Source organism: Platichthys flesus, chromosome 7 (assembly GCF_949316205.1).
Source record: "Platichthys flesus chromosome 7, fPlaFle2.1, whole genome shotgun sequence".
Classification (NCBI taxonomy): domain Eukaryota; kingdom Metazoa; phylum Chordata; class Actinopteri; order Pleuronectiformes; family Pleuronectidae; genus Platichthys; species Platichthys flesus.
Window position 1 is genome coordinate 3063800 of NC_084951.1, and position 21885 is coordinate 3085684.

A 21885-nucleotide genomic window follows, 5' to 3' on the forward strand; every position below is an offset into this window, starting at 1 on the left:
GACCATCCAAACTTGTTTTTTATTGTTATATAATGTTAAGGAAAAGACACTCAAGGTGCAATTTTCTCATAATATAGCAAGAAAAAAATCACTACAATAATTTAATAATGTCCTTCAGTAATAATGTCAGGGTTGCACATACTGTTTCTTCCTTCATGGTGAGTAATTTCTCCCTGCTCTTTCACCCTGCTCTCCAAATATGACATTTTTAGGGTGATATGTTAATTTGACATGAATATAGTAGTGTTTCGAATATCAAATGTCATTTGAATGTTCAATCTCATCCTCCACCTATGATGATCTCCGACTGAATATCCTTTCTTGCTTTGATTGCCAGTCTTTCCTGCTCATTCAAAAATGTGTCTCCTCTGAAGCAGGAGCAACACCAAGCTCTGATGGCAATACAGAGAATCATAACCATAACCAACACTTTCCTTTTATTTTGTGTCCATTGAAACTCATCTTTTGTTGTTGTTTATCTTAAATGAAAAGAATCTGAAGGTGCAATTTTATCATATTATTGCAAGAAACAAAATCATGACAATTTCCATCAGTAAGACTGTGAGGGTTTCATATACTGTTTCTTCCTTGATGGTGAGTAAACTCCCCGCTCTTTCATCATTCTCTCCAAATAGGACATTTTGAGAGTGATAGGTTACTAGTGCATGAATAAAGTAGTGTTTCGACTATCAAAAGTCATTTAAATGTTCACTCTTTTCCTTCAGTGATGATGTGTGTGTGTTCCATAGCCTGGTTTTCTTTGATGCTGAGTCTTTCGTGCTCTTTCAAAGGTGCTTCTCCTTTAAAGCAGCAGCAACAGTCCCCTCTGCTGGTTGCAAAGAAAATTGTTAAAAGCTTACAGCACCTGGTATTCCCAGGCGGTCTCCCATCCAAGTACTAACCAGGCCCGACCCTGCTTAGCTTCCGAGATCGGACGAGATCGGGCGTGTTCAGGGTGGTATGGCCGTAAGCGATTAACTCGACCCACAATACCTTATTTATACATGTGAATCGCCACCATCATCAATAGCATGGTTGCTTTGTGACCATCCAAACTTGTTTTTTATTGTTATATAATGTTAAGGAAAAGACACTCAAGGTGCAATTTTCTCATAATATAGCAAGAAAAAAATCACTACAATAATTTAATAATGTCCTTCAGTAATAATGTCAGGGTTGCACATACTGTTTCTTCCTTCATGGTGAGTAATTTCTCCCTGCTCTTTCACCCTGCTCTCCAAATATGACATTTTTAGGGTGATATGTTAATTTGACATGAATATAGTAGTGTTTCGAATATCAAATGTCATTTGAATGTTCAATCTCATCCTCCACCTATGATGATCTCCGACTGAATATCCTTTCTTGCTTTGATTGCCAGTCTTTCCTGCTCATTCAAAAATGTGTCTCCTCTGAAGCAGGAGCAACACCAAGCTCTGATGGCAATACAGAGAATCATAACCATAACCAACACTTTCCTTTTATTTTGTGTCCATTGAAACTCATCTTTTGTTGTTGTTTATCTTAAATGAAAAGAATCTGAAGGTGCAATTTTATCATATTATTGCAAGAAACAAAATCATGACAATTTCCATCAGTAAGACTGTGAGGGTTTCATATACTGTTTCTTCCTTGATGGTGAGTAAACTCCCCGCTCTTTCATCATTCTCTCCAAATAGGACATTTTGAGAGTGATAGGTTACTAGTGCATGAATAAAGTAGTGTTTCGACTATCAAAAGTCATTTAAATGTTCACTCTTTTCCTTCAGTGATGATGTGTGTGTGTTCCATAGCCTGGTTTTCTTTGATGCTGAGTCTTTCGTGCTCTTTCAAAGGTGCTTCTCCTTTAAAGCAGCAGCAACAGTCCCCTCTGCTGGTTGCAAAGAAAATTGTTAAAAGCTTACAGCACCTGGTATTCCCAGGCGGTCTCCCATCCAAGTACTAACCAGGCCCGACCCTGCTTAGCTTCCGAGATCGGACGAGATCGGGCGTGTTCAGGGTGGTATGGCCGTAAGCGATTAACTCGACCCACAATACCTTATTTATACATGTGAATCGCCACCATCATCAATAGCATGGTTGCTTTGTGACCATCCAAACTTGTTTTATTATTGTTATATAATGTTAAGGAAAAGACACTCAAGGTGCAATTTTCTCATAATATAGCAAGAAAAAAATCACTACAATAATTTAATAATGTCCTTCAGTAATAATGTCAGGGTTGCATATACTGTTTCTTCCTTCATGGTGAGTAATTTCTCCCTGCTCTTTCACCCTGCTCTCCAAATATGACATTTTTAGGGTGATATGTTAATTTGACATGAATATAGTAGTGTTTCGAATATCAAATGTCATTTGAATGTTCAATCTCATCCTCCACCTATGATGATCTCCGACTGAATATCCTTTCTTGCTTTGATTGCCAGTCTTTCCTGCTCATTCAAAAATGTGTCTCCTCTGAAGCAGGAGCAACACCAAGCTCTGATGGCAATACAGAGAATCATAACCATAACCAACACTTTCCTTTTATTTTGTGTCCATTGAAACTCATCTTTTGTTGTTGTTTATCTTAAATGAAAAGAATCTGAAGGTGCAATTTTATCATATTATTGCAAGAAACAAAATCATGACAATTTCCATCAGTAAGACTGTGAGGGTTTCATATACTGTTTCTTCCTTGATGGTGAGTAAACTCCCCGCTCTTTCATCCTTCTCTCCAAATAGGACATTTTGAGAGTGATAGGTTACTAGTGCATGAATAAAGTAGTGTTTCGACTATCAAAAGTCATTTAAATGTTCACTCTTTTCCTTCAGTGATGATGTGTGTGTGTTCCATAGCCAGGTTTTCTTTGATGCTGAGTCTTTCGTGCTCTTTCAAAGGTGCTTCTCCTTTAAAGCAGCAGCAACAGTCCCCTCTGCTGGTTGCAAAGAAAATTGTTAAAAGCTTACAGCACCTGGTATTCCCAGGCGGTCTCCCATCCAAGTACTAACCAGGCCCGACCCTGCTTAGCTTCCGAGATCGGACGAGATCGGGCGTGTTCAGGGTGGTATGGCCGTAAGCGATTAACTCGACCCACAATACCTTATTTATACATGTGAATCGCCACCATCATCAATAGCATGGTTGCTTTGTGACCATCCAAACTTGTTTTATTATTGTTATATAATGTTAAGGAAAAGACACTCAAGGTGCAATTTTCTCATAATATAGCAAGAAAAAAATCACTACAATAATTTAATAATGTCCTTCAGTAATAATGTCAGGGTTGCATATACTGTTTCTTCCTTCATGGTGAGTAATTTCTCCCTGCTCTTTCACCCTGCTCTCCAAATATGACATTTTTAGGGTGATATGTTAATTTGACATGAATATAGTAGTGTTTCGAATATCAAATGTCATTTGAATGTTCAATCTCATCCTCCACCTATGATGATCTCCGACTGAATATCCTTTCTTGCTTTGATTGCCAGTCTTTCCTGCTCATTCAAAAATGTGTCTCCTCTGAAGCAGGAGCAACACCAAGCTCTGATGGCAATACAGAGAATCATAACCATAACCAACACTTTCCTTTTATTTTGTGTCCATTGAAACTCATCTTTTGTTGTTGTTTATCTTAAATGAAAAGAATCTGAAGGTGCAATTTTATCATATTATTGCAAGAAACAAAATCATGACAATTTCCATCAGTAAGACTGTGAGGGTTTCATATACTGTTTCTTCCTTGATGGTGAGTAAACTCCCCGCTCTTTCATCCTTCTCTCCAAATAGGACATTTTGAGAGTGATAGGTTACTAGTGCATGAATAAAGTAGTGTTTCGACTATCAAAAGTCATTTAAATGTTCACTCTTTTCCTTCAGTGATGATGTGTGTGTGTTCCATAGCCAGGTTTTCTTTGATGCTGAGTCTTTCGTGCTCTTTCAAAGGTGCTTCTCCTTTAAAGCAGCAGCAACAGTCCCCTCTGCTGGTTGCAAAGAAAATTGTTAAAAGCTTACAGCACCTGGTATTCCCAGGCGGTCTCCCATCCAAGTACTAACCAGGCCCGACCCTGCTTAGCTTCCGAGATCGGACGAGATCAGGCATGTTCAGGGTGGTATGGCCGTAAGCGATTAACCCGACCCACAATACCTTATTTATACATGTGAATCGCCACCATCATCAATAGAATGGTTGCTTTGTGACCATCCAAACTTGTTTTTTATTGTTATATAATGTTAAGGAAAAGACACTCAAGGTGCAATTTTCTCATAATATAGCAAGAAAAAAATCACTACAATAATTTAATAATGTCCTTCAGTAATAATGTCAGGGTTTCATATACTGTTTCTTCCTTCATGGTGAGTAATTTCTCCCTGCTCTTTCACCCTGCTCTCCAAATATGACATTTTTAGGGTGATATGTTAATTTGACATGAATATAGTAGTGTTTCGAATATCAAATGTCATTTGAATGTTCAATCTCATCCTCCACCTATGATGATCTCCGACTGAATATCCTTTCTTGCTTTGATTGCCAGTCTTTCCTGCTCATTCAAAAATGTGTCTCCTCTGAAGCAGGAGCAACACCAAGCTCTGATGGCAATACAGAGAATCATAACCATAACCAACACTTTCCTTTTATTTTGTGTCCATTGAAACTCATCTTTTGTTGTTGTTTATCTTAAATGAAAAGAATCTGAAGGTGCAATTTTATCATATTATTGCAAGAAACAAAATCATGACAATTTCCATCAGTAAGACTGTGAGGGTTTCATATACTGTTTCTTCCTTGATGGTGAGTAAACTCCCCGCTCTTTCATCCTTCTCTCCAAATAGGACATTTTGAGAGTGATAGGTTACTAGTGCATAAATAAAGTAGTGTTTCGACTATCAAAAGTCATTTAAATGTTCACTCTTTTCCTTCAGTGATGATGTGTGTGTGTTCCATAGCCTGGTTTTCTTTGATGCTGAGTCTTTCGTGCTCTTTCAAAGGTGCTTCTCCTTTAAAGCAGCAGCAACAGTCCCCTCTGCTGGTTGCAAAGAAAATTGTTAAAAGCTTACAGCACCTGGTATTCCCAGGCGGTCTCCCATCCAAGTACTAACCAGGCCCGACCCTGCTTAGCTTCCAAGATCGGACGAGATCGGGCGTGTTCAGGGTGGTATGGCCGTAAGCGATTAACTCGACCCACAATACCTTATTTATACATGTGAATCGTCACCATCATCAATAGCATGGTTGCTTTGTGACCATCCAAACTTGTTTTTTATTGTTATATAATGTTAAGGAAAAGACACTCAAGGTGCAATTTTCTCATAATATAGCAAGAAAAAAATCACTACAATAATTTAATAATGTCCTTCAGTAATAATGTCAGGGTTTCATATACTGTTTCTTCCTTCATGGTGAGTAATTTCTCCCTGCTCTTTCACCCTGCTCTCCAAATATGACATTTTTAGGGTGATATGTTTATTTGACATGAATATAGTAGTGTTTCGAATATCAAATGTCATTTGAATGTTCAATCTCATCCTCCACCTATGATGATGTCCGACTGAATATCCTTTCTTGCTTTGATTGCCAGTCTTTCCTGCTCATTCAAAAATTTGTCTCCTCTGAAGCAGGAGCAACACCAAGCTCTGATGGCAATACAGAGAATCATAACCATAACCAACACTTTCCTTTTATTTTGTGTCCATTGAAACTCATCTTTTGTTGTTGTTTATCTTAAATGAAAAGAATCTGAAGGTGCAATTTTATCATATTATTGCAAGAAACAAAATCATGACAATTTCCATCAGTAAGACTGTGAGGGTTTCATATACTGTTTCTTCCTTGATGGTGAGTAAACTCCCCGCTCTTTCATCCTTCTCTCCAAATAGGACATTTTGAGAGTGATAGGTTACTAGTGCATGAATAAAGTAGTGTTTCGACTATCAAAAGTCATTTAAATGTTCACTCTTTTCCTTCAGTGATGATGTGTGTGTGTTCCATAGCCTGGTTTTCTTTGATGCTGAGTCTTTCGTGCTCTTTCAAAGGTGCTTCTCCTTTAAAGCAGCAGCAACAGTCCCCTCTGCTGGTTGCAAAGAAAATTGTTAAAAGCTTACAGCACCTCGTATTCCCAGGCAGTCTCCCATCCAAGTACTAACCAGGCCCGACCCTGCTTAGCTTCCGAGATCGGACGAGATCGGGCGTGTTCAGGGTGGTATGGCCGTAAGCGATTAACTCGACCCACAATACCTTATTTATACATGTGAATCGCCACCATCATCAATAGCATGGTTGCTTTGTGACCATCCAAACTTGTTTTTTATTGTTATATAATGTTAAGGAAAAGACACTCAAGGTGCAATTTTCTCATAATATAGCAAGAAAAAAATCACTACAATAATTTAATAATGTCCTTCAGTAATAATGTCAGGGTTTCATATACTGTTTCTTCCTTCATGGTGAGTAATTTCTCCCTGCTCTTTCACCCTGCTCTCCAAATATGACATTTTTAGGGTGATATGTTAATTTGACATGAATATAGTAGTGTTTCGAATATCAAATGTCATTTGAATGTTCAATCTCATCCTCCACCTATGATGATCTCCGACTGAATATCCTTTCTTGCTTTGATTGCCAGTCTTTCCTGCTCATTCAAAAATGTGTCTCCTCTGAAGCAGGAGCAACACCAAGCTCTGATGGCAATACAGAGAATCATAACCATAACCAACACTTTCCTTTTATTTTGTGTCCATTGAAACTCATCTTTTGTTGTTGTTTATCTTAAATGAAAAGAATCTGAAGGTGCAATTTTATCATATTATTGCAAGAAACAAAATCATGACAATTTCCATCAGTAAGACTGTGAGGGTTTCATATACTGTTTCTTCCTTGATGGTGAGTAAACTCCCCGCTCTTTCATCCTTCTCTCCAAATAGGACATTTTGAGAGTGATAGGTTACTAGTGCATGAATAAAGTAGTGTTTCGACTATCAAAAGTCATTTAAATGTTCACTCTTTTCCTTCAGTGATGATGTGTGTGTGTTCCATAGCCTGGTTTTCTTTGATGCTGAGTCTTTCGTGCTCTTTCAAAGGTGCTTCTCCTTTAAAGCAGCAGCAACAGTCCCCTCTGCTGGTTGCAAAGAAAATTGTTAAAAGCTTACAGCACCTGGTATTCCCAGGCGGTCTCCCATCCAAGTACTAACCAGGCCCGACCCTGCTTAGCTTCCGAGATCGGACGAGATCGGGCGTGTTCAGGGTGGTATGGCCGTAAGCGATTAACTCGACCCACAATACCTTATTTATAAATGTTAATCGCCACCATCATCAATAGCATGGTTGCTTTGTGACCATCCAAACTTGTTTTTTATTGTTATATAATGTTAAGGAAAAGACACTCAAGGTGCAATTTTCTCATAATATAGCAAGAAAAAAATCACTACAATAATTTAATAATGTCCTTCAGTAATAATGTCAGAGTTTCATATACTGTTTCTTCCTTCATGGTGAATAATTTCTCCCTGCTCTTTCACCCTGCTCTCCAAATATGACATTTTTAGGGTGATATGTTAATTTGACATGAATATAGTAGTGTTTCGAATATCAAATGTCATTTGAATGTTCAATCTCATCCTCCACCTATGATGATCTCCGACTGAATATCCTTTCTTGCTTTGATTGCCAGTCTTTCCTGCTCATTCAAAAATGTGTCTCCTCTGAAGCAGGAGCAACACCAAGCTCTGATGGCAATACAGAGAATCATAACCATAACCAACACTTTCCTTTTATTTTGTGTCCATTGAAACTCATCTTTTGTTGTTGTTTATCTTAAATGAAAAGAATCTGAAGGTGCAATTTTATCATATTATTGCAAGAAACAAAATCATGACAATTTCCATCAGTAAGACTGTGAGGGTTTCATATACTGTTTCTTCCTTGATGGTGAGTAAACTCCCCGCTCTTTCATCATTCTCTCCAAATAGGACATTTTGAGAGTGATAGGTTACTAGTGCATGAATAAAGTAGTGTTTCGACTATCAAAAGTCATTTAAATGTTCACTCTTTTCCTTCAGTGATGATGTGTGTGTGTTCCATAGCCTGGTTTTCTTTGATGCTGAGTCTTTCGTGCTCTTTCAAAGGTGCTTCTCCTTTAAAGCAGCAGCAACAGTCCCCTCTGCTGGTTGCAAAGAAAATTGTTAAAAGCTTACAGCACCTGGTATTCCAAGGCGGTCTCCCATTCAAGTACTAACCAGGCCCGACCCTGCTTAGCTTCCGAGATCGGACGAGATCGGGCGTGTTCAGGGTGGTATGGCCGTAAGCGATTAACTCGACCCACAATACCTTATTTATACATGTGAATCGCCACCATCATCAATAGCATGGTTGCTTTGTGACCATCCAAACTTGTTTTTTATTGTTATATAATGTTAAGGAAAAGACACTCAAGGTGCAATTTTCTCATAATATAGCAAGAAAAAAATCACTACAATAATTTAATAATGTCCTTCAGTAATAATGTCAGGGTTGCACGTACTGTTTCTTCCTTCATGGTGAGTAATTTCTCCCTGCTCTTTCACCCTGCTCTCCAAATATGACATTTTTAGGGTGATATGTTAATTTGACATGAATATAGTAGTGTTTCGAATATCAAATGTCATTTGAATGTTCAATCTCATCCTCCACCTATGATGATCTCCGACTGAATATCCTTTCTTGCTTTGATTGCCAGTCTTTCCTGCTCATTCAAAAATGTGTCTCCTCTGAAGCAGGAGCAACACCAAGCTCTGATGGCAATACAGAGAATCATAACCATAACCAACACTTTCCTTTTATTTTGTGTCCATTGAAACTCATCTTTTGTTGTTGTTTATCTTAAATGAAAAGAATCTGAAGGTGCAATTTTTTCATATTATTGCAAGAAACAAAATCATGACAATTTCCATCAGTAAGACTGTGAGGGTTTCATATACTGTTTCTTCCTTGATGGTGAGTAAACTCCCCGCTCTTTCATCCTTCTCTCCAAATAGGACATTTTGAGAGTGATAGGTTACTAGTGCATGAATAAAGTAGTGTTTCGACTATCAAAAGTCATTTAAATGTTCACTCTTTTCCTTCAGTGATGATGTGTGTGTGTTCCATAGCCTGGTTTTCTTTGATGCTGAGTCTTTCGTGCTCTTTCAAAGGTGCTTCTCCTTTAAAGCAGCAGCAACAGTCCCCTCTGCTGGTTGCAAAGAAAATTGTTAAAAGCTTACAGCACCTGGTATTCCCAGGCGGTCTCCCATCCAAGTACTAACCAGGCCCGACCCTGCTTAGCTTCCGAGATCAGACGAGATCGGGCGTGTTCAGGGTGGTATGGCCGTAAGCGATTAACTCGACCCACAATACCTTATTTATACATGTGAATCGCCACCATCATCAATAGCATGGTTGCTTTGTGAACATCCAAACTTGTTTTTTATTGTTATATAATGTTAAGGAAAAGACACTCAAGGTGCAATTTTCTCATAATATAGCAAGAAAAAAATCACTACAATAATTTAATAATGTCCTTCAGTAATAATGTCAGGGTTTCATATACTGTTTCTTCCTTCATGGTGAGTAATTTCTCCCTGCTCTTTCACCCTTCTCTCCAAATATGACATTTTTAGGGTGATATGTTAATTTGACAAGAATATAGTAGTGTTTCGAATATCAAATGTCATTTGAATGTTCAATCTCATCCTCCACCTATGATGATCTCCGACTGAATATCCTTTCTTGCTTTGATTGCCAGTCTTTCCTGCTCATTCAAAAATGTGTCTCCTCTGAAGCAGGAGCAACACCAAGCTCTGATGGCAATACAGAGAATCATAACCATAACCAACACTTTCCTTTTATTTTGTGTCCATTGAAACTCATCTTTTGTTGTTGTTTATGTTAAATGAAAAGAATCTGAAGGTGCAATTTTATCATATTATTGCAAGAAACAAAATCATGACAATTTCCATCAGTAAGACTGTGAGGGTTTCATATACTGTTTCTTCCTTGATGGTGAGTAAACTCCCCGCTCTTTCATCCTTCTCTCCAAATAGGACATTTTGAGAGTGATAGGTTACTAGTGCATGAATAAAGTAGTGTTTCGACTATCAAAAGTCATTTAAATGTTCACTCTTTTCCTTCAGTGATGATGTGTGTGTGTTCCATAGCCTGGTTTTCTTTGATGCTGAGTCTTTCGTGCTCTTTCAAAGGTGCTTCTCCTTTAAAGCAGCAGCAACAGTCCCCTCTGCTGGTTGCAAAGAAAATTGTTAAAAGCTTACAGCACCTGGTATTCCCAGGCGGTCTCCCATCCAAGTACTAACCAGGCCCGACCCTGCTTAGCTTCCGAGATCGGACGAGATCGGGCGTGTTCAGGGTGGTATGGCCGTAAGCCATTAACTCGACCCACAATACCTTATTTATACATGTGAATCGCCACCATCATCAATAGCATGGTTGCTTTGTGACCATCCAAACTTGTTTTTTATTGTTATATAATGTTAAGGAAAAGACACTCAAGGTGCAATTTTCTCATAATACAGCAAGAAAAAAATCACTACAATAATTTAATAATGTCCTTCAGTAATAATGTCAGGGTTGCATATACTGTTTCTTCCTCCATGGTGAGTAATTTCTCCCTGCTCTTTCACCCTGCTCTCCAAATATGACATTTTTAGGGTGATATGTTAATTTGACATGAATATAGTAGTGTTTCGAATATCAAATGTCATTTGAATGTTCAATCTCATCCTCCACCTATGATGATCTCCGACTGAATATCCTTTCTTGCTTTGATTGCCAGTCTTTCCTGCTCATTCAAAAATGTGTCTCCTCTGAAGCAGGAGCAACACCAAGCTCTGATGGCAATACAGAGAATCATAACCATAACCAACACTTTCCTTTTATTTTGTGTCCATTGAAACTCATCTTTTGTTGTTGTTTATGTTAAATGAAAAGAATCTGAAGGTGCAATTTTATCATATTATTGCAAGAAACAAAATCATGACAATTTCCATCAGTAAGACTGTGAGGGTTTCATATACTGTTTCTTCCTTGATGGTGAGTAAACTCCCCGCTCTTTCATCCTTCTCTCCAAATAGGACATTTTGAGAGTGATAGGTTACTAGTGCATGAATAAAGTAGTGTTTCGACTATCAAAAGTCATTTAAATGTTCACTCTTTTCCTTCAGTGATGATGTGTGTGTGTTCCATAGCCTGGTTTTCTTTGATGCTGAGTCTTTCGTGCTCTTTCAAAGGTGCTTCTCCTTTAAAGCAGCAGCAACAGTCCCCTCTGCTGGTTGCAAAGAAAATTGTTAAAAGCTTACAGCACCTGGTATTCCCAGGCGGTCTCCCATCCAAGTACTAACCAGGCCCGACCCTGCTTAGCTTCCGAGATCGGACGAGATCGGGCGTTTTCAGGGTGGTATGGCCGTAAGCGATTAACTCGACCCACAATACCTTATTTATAAATGTTAATCGCCACCATCATCAATAGCATGGTTGCTTTGTGACCATCCAAACTTGTTTTTTATTGTTATATAATGTTAAGGAAAAGACACTCAAGGTGCAATTTTCTCATAATATAGCAAGAAAAAAATCACTACAATAATTTAATAATGTCCTTCAGTAATAATGTCAGAGTTTCATATACTGTTTCTTCCTTCATGGTGAATAATTTCTCCCTGCTCTTTCACCCTGCTCTCCAAATATGACATTTTTAGGGTGATATGTTAATTTGACATGAATATAGTAGTGTTTCGAATATCAAATGTCATTTGAATGTTCAATCTCATCCTCCACCTATGATGATCTCCGACTGAATATCCTTTCTTGCTTTGATTGCCAGTCTTTCCTGCTCATTCAAAAATGTGTCTCCTCTGAAGCAGGAGCAACACCAAGCTCTGATGGCAATACAGAGAATCATAACCATAACCAACACTTTCCTTTTATTTTGTGTCCATTGAAACTCATCTTTTGTTGTTGTTTATGTTAAATGAAAAGAATCTGAAGGTGCAATTTTATCATATTATTGCAAGAAACAAAATCATGACAATTTCCATCAGTAAGACTGTGAGGGTTTCATATACTGTTTCTTCCTTGATGGTGAGTAAACTCCCCGCTCTTTCATCCTTCTCTCCAAATAGGACATTTTGAGAGTGATAGGTTACTAGTGCATGAATAAAGTAGTGTTTCGACTATCAAAAGTCATTTAAATGTTCACTCTTTTCCTTCAGTGATGATGTGTGTGTGTTCCATAGCCTGGTTTTCTTTGATGCTGAGTCTTTCGTGCTCTTTCAAAGGTGCTTCTCCTTTAAAGCAGCAGCAACAGTCCCCTCTGCTGGTTGCAAAGAAAATTGTTAAAAGCTTACAGCACCTGGTATTCCCAGGCGGTCTCCCATCCAAGTACTAACCAGGCCCGACCCTGCTTAGCTTGCGAGATCGGACGAGATCGGGCGTGTTCAGGGTGGTATGGACGTAAGCGATTAACTCGACCCACAATACCTTATTTATACATGTGAATCGCCACCATCATCAATAGCATGGTTGCTTTGTGACCATCCAAACTTGTTTTATTATTGTTATATAATGTTAAGGAAAAGACACTCAAGGTGCAATTTTCTCATAATATAGCAAGAAAAAAATCACTACAATAATTTAATAATGTCCTTCAGTAATAATGTCAGGGTTGCATATACTGTTTCTTCCTTCATGGTGAGTAATTTCTCCCTGCTCTTTCACCCTGCTCTCCAAATATGACATTTTTAGGGTGATATGTTAATTTGACATGAATATAGTAGTGTTTCGAATATCAAATGTCATTTGAATGTTCAATCTCATCCTCCACCTATGATGATCTCCGACTGAATATCCTTTCTTGCTTTGATTGCCAGTCTTTCCTGCTCATTCAAAAATGTGTCTCCTCTGAAGCAGGAGCAACACCAAGCTCTGATGGCAATACAGAGAATCATAACCATAACCAACACTTTCCTTTTATTTTGTGTCCATTGAAACTCATCTTTTGTTGTTGTTTATGTTAAATGAAAAGAATCTGAAGGTGCAATTTTATCATATTATTGCAAGAAACAAAATCATGACAATTTCCATCAGTAAGACTGTGAGGGTTTCATATACTGTTTCTTCCTTGATGGTGAGTAAACTCCCCGCTCTTTCATCCTTCTCTCCAAATAGGACATTTTGAGAGTGATAGGTTACTAGTGCATGAATAAAGTAGTGTTTCGACTATCAAAAGTCATTTAAATGTTCACTCTTTTCCTTCAGTGATGATGTGTGTGTGTTCCATAGCCTGGTTTTCTTTGATGCTGAGTCTTTCGTGCTCTTTCAAAGGTGCTTCTCCTTTAAAGCAGCAGCAACAGTCCCCTCTGCTGGTTGCAAAGAAAATTGTTAAAAGCTTACAGCACCTGGTATTCCCAGGCGGTCTCCCATCCAAGTACTAACCAGGCCCGACCCTGCTTAGCTTCCGAGATCGGACGAGATCGGGCGTGTTCAGGGTGGTATGGCCGTAAGCCATTAACTCGACCCACAATACCTTATTTATACATGTGAATCGCCACCATCATCAATAGCATGGTTGCTTTGTGACCATCCAAACTTGTTTTTTATTGTTATATAATGTTAAGGAAAAGACACTCAAGGTGCAATTTTCTCATAATACAGCAAGAAAAAAATCACTACAATAATTTAATAATGTCCTTCAGTAATAATGTCAGGGTTGCATATACTGTTTCTTCCTCCATGGTGAGTAATTTCTCCCTGCTCTTTCACCCTGCTCTCCAAATATGACATTTTTAGGGTGATATGTTAATTTGACATGAATATAGTAGTGTTTCGAATATCAAATGTCATTTGAATGTTCAATCTCATCCTCCACCTATGATGATCTCCGACTGAATATCCTTTCTTGCTTTGATTGCCAGTCTTTCCTGCTCATTCAAAAATGTGTCTCCTCTGAAGCAGGAGCAACACCAAGCTCTGATGGCAATACAGAGAATCATAACCATAACCAACACTTTCCTTTTATTTTGTGTCCATTGAAACTCATCTTTTGTTGTTGTTTATGTTAAATGAAAAGAATCTGAAGGTGCAATTTTATCATATTATTGCAAGAAACAAAATCATGACAATTTCCATCAGTAAGACTGTGAGGGTTTCATATACTGTTTCTTCCTTGATGGTGAGTAAACTCCCCGCTCTTTCATCCTTCTCTCCAAATAGGACATTTTGAGAGTGATAGGTTACTAGTGCATGAATAAAGTAGTGTTTCGACTATCAAAAGTCATTTAAATGTTCACTCTTTTCCTTCAGTGATGATGTGTGTGTGTTCCATAGCCTGGTTTTCTTTGATGCTGAGTCTTTCGTGCTCTTTCAAAGGTGCTTCTCCTTTAAAGCAGCAGCAACAGTCCCCTCTGCTGGTTGCAAAGAAAATTGTTAAAAGCTTACAGCACCTGGTATTCCCAGGCGGTCTCCCATCCAAGTACTAACCAGGCCCGACCCTGCTTAGCTTGCGAGATCGGACGAGATCGGGCGTTTTCAGGGTGGTATGGCCGTAAGCGATTAACTCGACCCACAATACCTTATTTATAAATGTTAATCGCCACCATCATCAATAGCATGGTTGCTTTGTGACCATCCAAACTTGTTTTTTATTGTTATATAATGTTAAGGAAAAGACACTCAAGGTGCAATTTTCTCATAATATAGCAAGAAAAAAATCACTACAATAATTTAATAATGTCCTTCAGTAATAATGTCAGAGTTTCATATACTGTTTCTTCCTTCATGGTGAATAATTTCTCCCTGCTCTTTCACCCTGCTCTCCAAATATGACATTTTTAGGGTGATATGTTAATTTGACATGAATATAGTAGTGTTTCGAATATCAAATGTCATTTGAATGTTCAATCTCATCCTCCACCTATGATGATCTCCGACTGAATATCCTTTCTTGCTTTGATTGCCAGTCTTTCCTGCTCATTCAAAAATGTGTCTCCTCTGAAGCAGGAGCAACACCAAGCTCTGATGGCAATACAGAGAATCATAACCATAACCAACACTTTCCTTTTATTTTGTGTCCATTGAAACTCATCTTTTGTTGTTGTTTATGTTAAATGAAAAGAATCTGAAGGTGCAATTTTATCATATTATTGCAAGAAACAAAATCATGACAATTTCCATCAGTAAGACTGTGAGGGTTTCATATACTGTTTCTTCCTTGATGGTGAGTAAACTCCCCGCTCTTTCATCCTTCTCTCCAAATAGGACATTTTGAGAGTGATAGGTTACTAGTGCATGAATAAAGTAGTGTTTCGACTATCAAAAGTCATTTAAATGTTCACTCTTTTCCTTCAGTGATGATGTGTGTGTGTTCCATAGCCTGGTTTTCTTTGATGCTGAGTCTTTCGTGCTCTTTCAAAGGTGCTTCTCCTTTAAAGCAGCAGCAACAGTCCCCTCTGCTGGTTGCAAAGAAAATTGTTAAAAGCTTACAGCACCTGGTATTCCCAGGCGGTCTCCCATCCAAGTACTAACCAGGCCCGACCCTGCTTAGCTTGCGAGATCGGACGAGATCGGGCGTGTTCAGGGTGGTATGGACGTAAGCGATTAACTCGACCCACAATACCTTATTTATACATGTGAATCGCCACCATCATCAATAGCATGGTTGCTTTGTGACCATCCAAACTTGTTTTATTATTGTTATATAATGTTAAGGAAAAGACACTCAAGGTGCAATTTTCTCATAATATAGCAAGAAAAAAATCACTACAATAATTTAATAATGTCCTTCAGTAATAATGTCAGGGTTGCATATACTGTTTCTTCCTTCATGGTGAGTAATTTCTCCCTGCTCTTTCACCCTGCTCTCCAAATATGACATTTTTAGGGTGATATGTTAATTTGACATGAATATAGTAGTGTTTCAAATATCAAATGTCATTTGAATGTTCAATCTCATCCTCCACCTATGATGATCTCCGACTGAATATCCTTTCTTGCTTTGATTGCCAGTCTTTCCTGCTCATTCAAAAATGTGTCTCCTCTGAAGCAGGAGCAACACCAAGCTCTGATGGCAATACAGAGAATCATAACCATAACCAACACTTTCCTTTTATTTTGTGTCCATTGAAACTCATCTTTTGTTGTTGTTTATCTTAAATGAAAAGAATCTGAAGGTGCAATTTTATCATATTATTGCAAGAAACAAAATCATGACAATTTCCATCAGTAAGACTGTGAGGGTTTCATATACTGTTTCTTCCTTGATGGTGAGTAAACTCCCCGCTCTTTCATCCTTCTCTCCAAATAGGACATTTTGAGAGTGATAGGTTACTAGTGCATGAATAAAGTAGTGTTTCGACTATCAAAAGTCATTTAAATGTTCACTCTTTTCCTTCAGTGATGATGTGTGTGTGTTCCATAGCCTGGTTTTCTTTGATGCTGAGTCTTTCGTGCTCTTTCAAAGGTGCTTCTCCTTTAAAGCAGCAGCAACAGTCCCCTCTGCTGGTTGCAAAGAAAATTGTTAAAAGCTTACAGCACCTGGTATTCCCAGGCGGTCTCCCATCCAAGTACTAACCAGGCCCGACCCTGCTTAGCTTCCGAGATCGGACGAGATCGGGCGTGTTCAGGGTGGTATGGCCGTAAGCCATTAACTCGACCCACAATACCTTATTTATACATGTGAATCGCCACCATCATCAATAGCATGGTTGCTTTGTGACCATCCAAACTTGTTTTTTATTGTTATATAATGTTAAGGAAAAGACACTCAAGGTGCAATTTTCTCATAATACAGCAAGAAAAAAATCACTACAATAATTTAATAATGTCCTTCAGTAATAATGTCAGGGTTGCATATACTGTTTCTTCCTCCATGGTGAGTAATTTCTCCCTGCTCTTTCACCCTGCTCTCCAAATATGACATTTTTAGGGTGATATGTTAATTTGACATGAATATAGTAGTGTTTCGAATATCAAATGTCATTTGAATGTTCAATCTCATCCTCCACCTATGATGATCTCCGACTGAATATCCTTTCTTGCTTTGATTGCCAGTCTTTCCTGCTCATTCAAAAATGTGTCTCCTCTGAAGCAGGAGCAACACCAAGCTCTGATGGCAATACAGAGAATCATAACCATAACCAACACTTTCCTTTTATTTTGTGTCCATTGAAACTCATCTTTTGTTGTTGTTTATGTTAAATGAAAAGAATCTGAAGGTGCAATTTTATCATATTATTGCAAGAAACAAAATCATGACAATTTCCATCAGTAAGACTGTGAGGGTTTCATATACTGTTTCTTCCTTGATGGTGAGTAAACTCCCCGCTCTTTCATCCTTCTCTCCAAATAGGACATTTTGAGAGTGATAGGTTACTAGTGCATGAATAAAGTAGTGTTTCGACTATCAAAAGTCATTTAAATGTTCACTCTTTTCCTTCAGTGATGATGTGTGTGTGTTCCATAGCCTGGTTTTCTTTGATGCTGAGTCTTTCGTGCTCTTTCAAAGGTGCTTCTCCTTTAAAGCAGCAGCAACAGTCCCCTCTGCTGGTTGCAAAGAAAATTGTTAAAAGCTTACAGCACCTGGTATTCCCAGGCGGTCTCCCATCCAAGTACTAACCAGGCCCGACCCTGCTTAGCTTCCGAGATCGGACGAGATCGGGCGTGTTCAGGGTGGTATGGCCGTAAGCGATTAACCTGACCCACAATACCTTATTTATACATGTGAATCGCCACCATCATCAATAGCATGGTTGCTTTGTGACCATCCAAACTTGTTTTTTATTGTTATATAATGTTAAGGAAAAGACACTCAAGGTGCAATTTTCTCATAATATAGCAAGAAAAAAATCACTACAATAATTTAATAATGTCCTTCAGTAATAATGTCAGGGTTTCATATACTGTTTCTTCCTTCATGGTGAGTAATTTCTCCCTGCTCTTTCACCCTGCTCTCCAAATATGACATTTTTAGGGTGATATGTTAATTTGACATGAATATAGTAGTGTTTCGAATATCAAATGTCATTTGAATGTTCAATCTCATCCTCCACCTATGATGATCTCCGACTGAATATCCTTTCTTGCTTTGATTGCCAGTCTTTCCTGCTCATTCAAAAATGTGTCTCCTCTGAAGCAGGAGCAACACCAAGCTCTGATGGCAATACAGAGAATCATAACCATAACCAACACTTTCCTTTTATTTTGTGTCCATTGAAACTCATCTTTTGTTGTTGTTTATCTTAAATGAAAAGAATCTGAAGGTGCAATTTTATCATATTATTGCAAGAAACAAAATCATGACAATTTCCATCAGTAAGACTGTGAGGGTTTCATATACTGTTTCTTCCTTGATGGTGAGTAAACTCCCCGCTCTTTCATCCTTCTCTCCAAATAGGACATTTTGAGAGTGATAGGTTACTAGTGCATGAATAAAGTAGTGTTTCGACTATCAAAAGTCATTTAAATGTTCACTCTTTTCCTTCAGTGATGATGTGTGTGTGTTCCATAGCCTGGTTTTCTTTGATGCTGAGTCTTTCGTGCTCTTTCAAAGGTGCTTCTCCTTTAAAGCAGCAGCAACAGTCCCCTCTGCTGGTTGCAAAGAAAATTGTTAAAAGCTTACAGCACCTGGTATTCCCAGGCGGTCTCCCATCCAAGTACTAACCAGGCCCGACCCTGCTTAGCTTCCGAGATCGGACGAGATCGGGCGTGTTCAGGGTGGTATGGCCGTAAGCAATTAACTCGACCCACAATACCTTATTTATACATGTGAATCGCCACCATCATCAATAGCATGGTTGCTTTGTGACCATCCAAACTTGTTTTTTATTGTTATATAATGTTAAGGAAAAGACACTCACGGTGCAATTTTCTCATAATATAGCAAGAAAAAAATCACTACAATAATTTAATAATGTCCTTCAGTAATAATGTCAGGGTTTCATATACTGTTTCTTCCTTCATGGTGAGTAATTTCTCCCTGCTCTTTCACCCTTCTCTCCAAATATGACATTTTTAGGGTGATATGTTAATTTGACATGAATATAGTAGTGTTTCGAATATAAAATGTAATTTGAATGTTCAATCTCATCCTCCACCTATGATGATCTCCGACTGAATATCCTTTCTTGCTTTGATTGCCAGTCTTTCCTGCTCATTCAAAAATGTGTCTCCTCTGAAGCAGGAGCAACACCAAGCTCTGATGGCAATACAGAGAATCATAACCATAACCAACACTTTCCTTTTAATTTGTGTCCATTGAAACTCATCTTTTGTTGTTGTTTATGTTAAATGAAAAGAATCTGAAGGTGCAATTTTATCATATTATTGCAAGAAACAAAATCATGACAATTTCCATCAGTAAGACTGTGAGGGTTTCATATACTGTTTCTTCCTTGATGGTGAGTAAACTCCCCGCTCTTTCATCCTTCTCTCCAAATAGGACATTTTGAGAGTGATAGGTTACTAGTGCATGAATAAAGTAGTGTTTCGACTATCAAAAGTCATTTAAATGTTCACTCTTTTCCTTCAGTGATGATGTGTGTGTGTTCCATAGCCTGGTTTTCTTTGATGCTGAGTCTTTCGTGCTCTTTCAAAGGTGCTTCTCCTTTAAAGCAGCAGCAACAGTCCCCTCTGCTGGTTGCAAAGAAAATTGTTAAAAGCTTACAGCACCTGGTATTCCCAGGCGGTCTCCCATCCAAGTACTAACCAGGCCCGACCCTGCTTAGCTTCCGAGATCAGACGAGATCGGGCGTGTTCAGGGTGGTATGGCCGTAAGCGATTGACTTGACCCACAATACCTTATTTATACATGTGAATCGCCACCATCATCAATAGCATGGTTGCTTTGTGACCATCCAAACTTGTTTTTTATTGTTATATAATGTTAAGAAAAAGACACTCAAGGTGCAATTTTCTCATAATATAGCAAGAAAAAAATCACTACAATAATTTAATAATGTCCTTCAGTAATAATGTCAGGGTTTCATATACTGTTTCTTCCTTCATGGTGAGTAATTTCTCCCTGCTCTTTCACCCTGCTCTCCAAATATGACATTTTTAGGGTGATATGTTAATTTGACATGAATATAGTAGTGTTTCGAATATCAAATGTCATTTGAATGTTCAATCTCATCCTCCACCTATGATGATCTCCGACTGAATATCCTTTCTTGCTTTGATTGCCAGTCTTTCCTGCTCATTCAAAAATGTGTCTCCTCTGAAGCAGGAGCAACACCAAGCTCTGATGGCAATACAGAGAATCATAACCATAACCAACACTTTCCTTTTATTTTGTGTCCATTGAAACTCATCTTTTGTTGTTGTTTATGTTAAATGAAAAGAATCTGAAGGTGCAATTTTATCATATTATTGCAAGAAACAAAATCATGACAATTTCCGTCAGTAAGACTGTGAGGGTTTCATATACTGTTTCTTCCTTGATGGTGAGTAAACTCCCCGCTCTTTCATCCTTCTCTCCAAATAGGACATTTTGAGAGTGATAGGTTACTAGTGCATGAATAAAGTAGTGTTTCGACTATCAAAAGTCATTTAAATGTTGACTCTTTTCCTTCAGTGATGATGTGTGTGTGTTCCATAGCCTGGTTTTCTTTGATGCTGAGTCTTTCGTGCTCTTTCAAAGGTGCTTCTCCTTTAAAGCAGCAGCAACAGTCCCCTCTGCTGGTTGCAAAGAAAATTGTTAAAAGCTTACAGCACCTGGTATTCCCAGGCGGTCTCCCATCCAAGTACTAACCAGGCCCGACCCTGCTTAGCTTCCGAGATCGGACGAGATCGGGCGTGTTCAGGGTGGTATGGCCGTAAGCGATTAACCTGACCCACAATACCTTATTTATACATGTGAATCGCCACCATCATCAATAGCATGGTTGCTTTGTGACCATCCAAACTTGTTTTTTATTGTTATATAATGTTAAGGAAAAGACACTCAAGGTGCAATTTTCTCATAATATAGCAAGAAAAAAATCACTACAATAATTTAATAATGTCCTTCAGTAATAATGTCAGGGTTTCATATACTGTTTCTTCCTTCATGGTGAGTAATTTCTCCCTGCTCTTTCACCCTGCTCTCCAAATATGACATTTTTAGGGTGATATGTTAATTTGACATGAATATAGTAGTGTTTCGAATATCAAATGTCATTTGAATGTTCAATCTCATCCTCCACCTATGATGATCTCCGACTGAATATCCTTTCTTGCTTTGATTGCCAGTCTTTCCTGCTCATTCAAAAATGTGTCTCCTCTGAAGCAGGAGCAACACCAAGCTCTGATGGCAATACAGAGAATCATAACCATAACCAACACTTTCCTTTTATTTTGTGTCCATTGAAACTCATCTTTTGTTGTTGTTTATCTTAAATGAAAAGAATCTGAAGGTGCAATTTTATCATATTAATGCAAGAAACAAAATCATGACAATTTCCATCAGTAAGACTGTGAGGGTTTCATATACTGTTTCTTCCTTGATGGTGAGTAAACTCCCCGCTCTTTCATCCTTCTCTCCAAATAGGACATTTTGAGAGTGATAGGTTACTAGTGCATGAATAAAGTAGTGTTTCGACTATCAAAAGTCATTTAAATGTTCACTCTTTTCCTTCAGTGATGATGTGTGTGTGTTCCATAGCCTGGTTTTCTTTGATGCTGAGTCTTTCGTGCTCTTTCAAAGGTGCTTCTCCTTTAAAGCAGCAGCAACAGTCCCCTCTGCTGGTTGCAAAGAAAATTGTTAAAAGCTTACAGCACCTGGTATTCCCAGGCGGTCTCCCATCCAAGTACTAACCAGGCCCGACCCTGCTTAGCTTCCGAGATCGGACGAGATCGGGCGTGTTCAGGGTGGTATGGCCGTAAGTGATAAACTCGACCCACAATACCTTATTTA

General features: G+C 38.4%; 21 non-coding genes across 21 annotated transcripts; all 21 read right to left on the minus strand.

The window, feature by feature from the left end:
• Window positions 1-853: 853 nt before the first annotated feature.
• LOC133957902 (5S ribosomal RNA) lies at window positions 854-972 on the minus strand. Its single transcript, XR_009921665.1, has one exon. It is a non-coding gene; the product is annotated as a 5S ribosomal RNA (ribosomal RNA).
• A 925-nt stretch (window positions 973-1897) lies between these two features.
• LOC133957903 (5S ribosomal RNA) lies at window positions 1898-2016 on the minus strand. The gene has a single exon (XR_009921666.1). It is a non-coding gene; the product is annotated as a 5S ribosomal RNA (ribosomal RNA).
• A 926-nt stretch (window positions 2017-2942) lies between these two features.
• LOC133957904 (5S ribosomal RNA) lies at window positions 2943-3061 on the minus strand. Its single transcript, XR_009921667.1, has one exon. It is a non-coding gene; the product is annotated as a 5S ribosomal RNA (ribosomal RNA).
• Window positions 3062-3987: 926 nt separating this feature from the next.
• On the minus strand, window positions 3988-4106 carry LOC133957757 (5S ribosomal RNA). The gene has a single exon (XR_009921531.1). It is a non-coding gene; the product is annotated as a 5S ribosomal RNA (ribosomal RNA).
• A 925-nt stretch (window positions 4107-5031) lies between these two features.
• Window positions 5032-5150, minus strand: LOC133957723 (5S ribosomal RNA). The gene has a single exon (XR_009921498.1). It is a non-coding gene; the product is annotated as a 5S ribosomal RNA (ribosomal RNA).
• A 925-nt stretch (window positions 5151-6075) lies between these two features.
• On the minus strand, window positions 6076-6194 carry LOC133957832 (5S ribosomal RNA). Its single transcript, XR_009921601.1, has one exon. It is a non-coding gene; the product is annotated as a 5S ribosomal RNA (ribosomal RNA).
• Window positions 6195-7119: 925 nt separating this feature from the next.
• LOC133957905 (5S ribosomal RNA) lies at window positions 7120-7238 on the minus strand. Its single transcript, XR_009921668.1, has one exon. It is a non-coding gene; the product is annotated as a 5S ribosomal RNA (ribosomal RNA).
• A 925-nt stretch (window positions 7239-8163) lies between these two features.
• LOC133957758 (5S ribosomal RNA) lies at window positions 8164-8282 on the minus strand. The gene has a single exon (XR_009921532.1). It is a non-coding gene; the product is annotated as a 5S ribosomal RNA (ribosomal RNA).
• Window positions 8283-9207: 925 nt separating this feature from the next.
• LOC133957640 (5S ribosomal RNA) lies at window positions 9208-9326 on the minus strand. Its single transcript, XR_009921420.1, has one exon. It is a non-coding gene; the product is annotated as a 5S ribosomal RNA (ribosomal RNA).
• A 925-nt stretch (window positions 9327-10251) lies between these two features.
• LOC133957423 (5S ribosomal RNA) lies at window positions 10252-10370 on the minus strand. The gene has a single exon (XR_009921215.1). It is a non-coding gene; the product is annotated as a 5S ribosomal RNA (ribosomal RNA).
• A 925-nt stretch (window positions 10371-11295) lies between these two features.
• On the minus strand, window positions 11296-11414 carry LOC133957422 (5S ribosomal RNA). Its single transcript, XR_009921214.1, has one exon. It is a non-coding gene; the product is annotated as a 5S ribosomal RNA (ribosomal RNA).
• Window positions 11415-12339: 925 nt separating this feature from the next.
• LOC133957852 (5S ribosomal RNA) lies at window positions 12340-12458 on the minus strand. Its single transcript, XR_009921620.1, has one exon. It is a non-coding gene; the product is annotated as a 5S ribosomal RNA (ribosomal RNA).
• A 926-nt stretch (window positions 12459-13384) lies between these two features.
• Window positions 13385-13503, minus strand: LOC133957424 (5S ribosomal RNA). The gene has a single exon (XR_009921216.1). It is a non-coding gene; the product is annotated as a 5S ribosomal RNA (ribosomal RNA).
• A 925-nt stretch (window positions 13504-14428) lies between these two features.
• LOC133957742 (5S ribosomal RNA) lies at window positions 14429-14547 on the minus strand. Its single transcript, XR_009921517.1, has one exon. It is a non-coding gene; the product is annotated as a 5S ribosomal RNA (ribosomal RNA).
• A 925-nt stretch (window positions 14548-15472) lies between these two features.
• Window positions 15473-15591, minus strand: LOC133957853 (5S ribosomal RNA). Its single transcript, XR_009921621.1, has one exon. It is a non-coding gene; the product is annotated as a 5S ribosomal RNA (ribosomal RNA).
• A 926-nt stretch (window positions 15592-16517) lies between these two features.
• On the minus strand, window positions 16518-16636 carry LOC133957425 (5S ribosomal RNA). The gene has a single exon (XR_009921217.1). It is a non-coding gene; the product is annotated as a 5S ribosomal RNA (ribosomal RNA).
• Window positions 16637-17561: 925 nt separating this feature from the next.
• LOC133957426 (5S ribosomal RNA) lies at window positions 17562-17680 on the minus strand. Its single transcript, XR_009921218.1, has one exon. It is a non-coding gene; the product is annotated as a 5S ribosomal RNA (ribosomal RNA).
• Window positions 17681-18605: 925 nt separating this feature from the next.
• Window positions 18606-18724, minus strand: LOC133957427 (5S ribosomal RNA). The gene has a single exon (XR_009921219.1). It is a non-coding gene; the product is annotated as a 5S ribosomal RNA (ribosomal RNA).
• Window positions 18725-19649: 925 nt separating this feature from the next.
• LOC133957641 (5S ribosomal RNA) lies at window positions 19650-19768 on the minus strand. The gene has a single exon (XR_009921421.1). It is a non-coding gene; the product is annotated as a 5S ribosomal RNA (ribosomal RNA).
• Window positions 19769-20693: 925 nt separating this feature from the next.
• Window positions 20694-20812, minus strand: LOC133957429 (5S ribosomal RNA). The gene has a single exon (XR_009921221.1). It is a non-coding gene; the product is annotated as a 5S ribosomal RNA (ribosomal RNA).
• Window positions 20813-21737: 925 nt separating this feature from the next.
• Window positions 21738-21856, minus strand: LOC133957702 (5S ribosomal RNA). The gene has a single exon (XR_009921479.1). It is a non-coding gene; the product is annotated as a 5S ribosomal RNA (ribosomal RNA).
• Window positions 21857-21885: the final 29 nt, after the last annotated feature.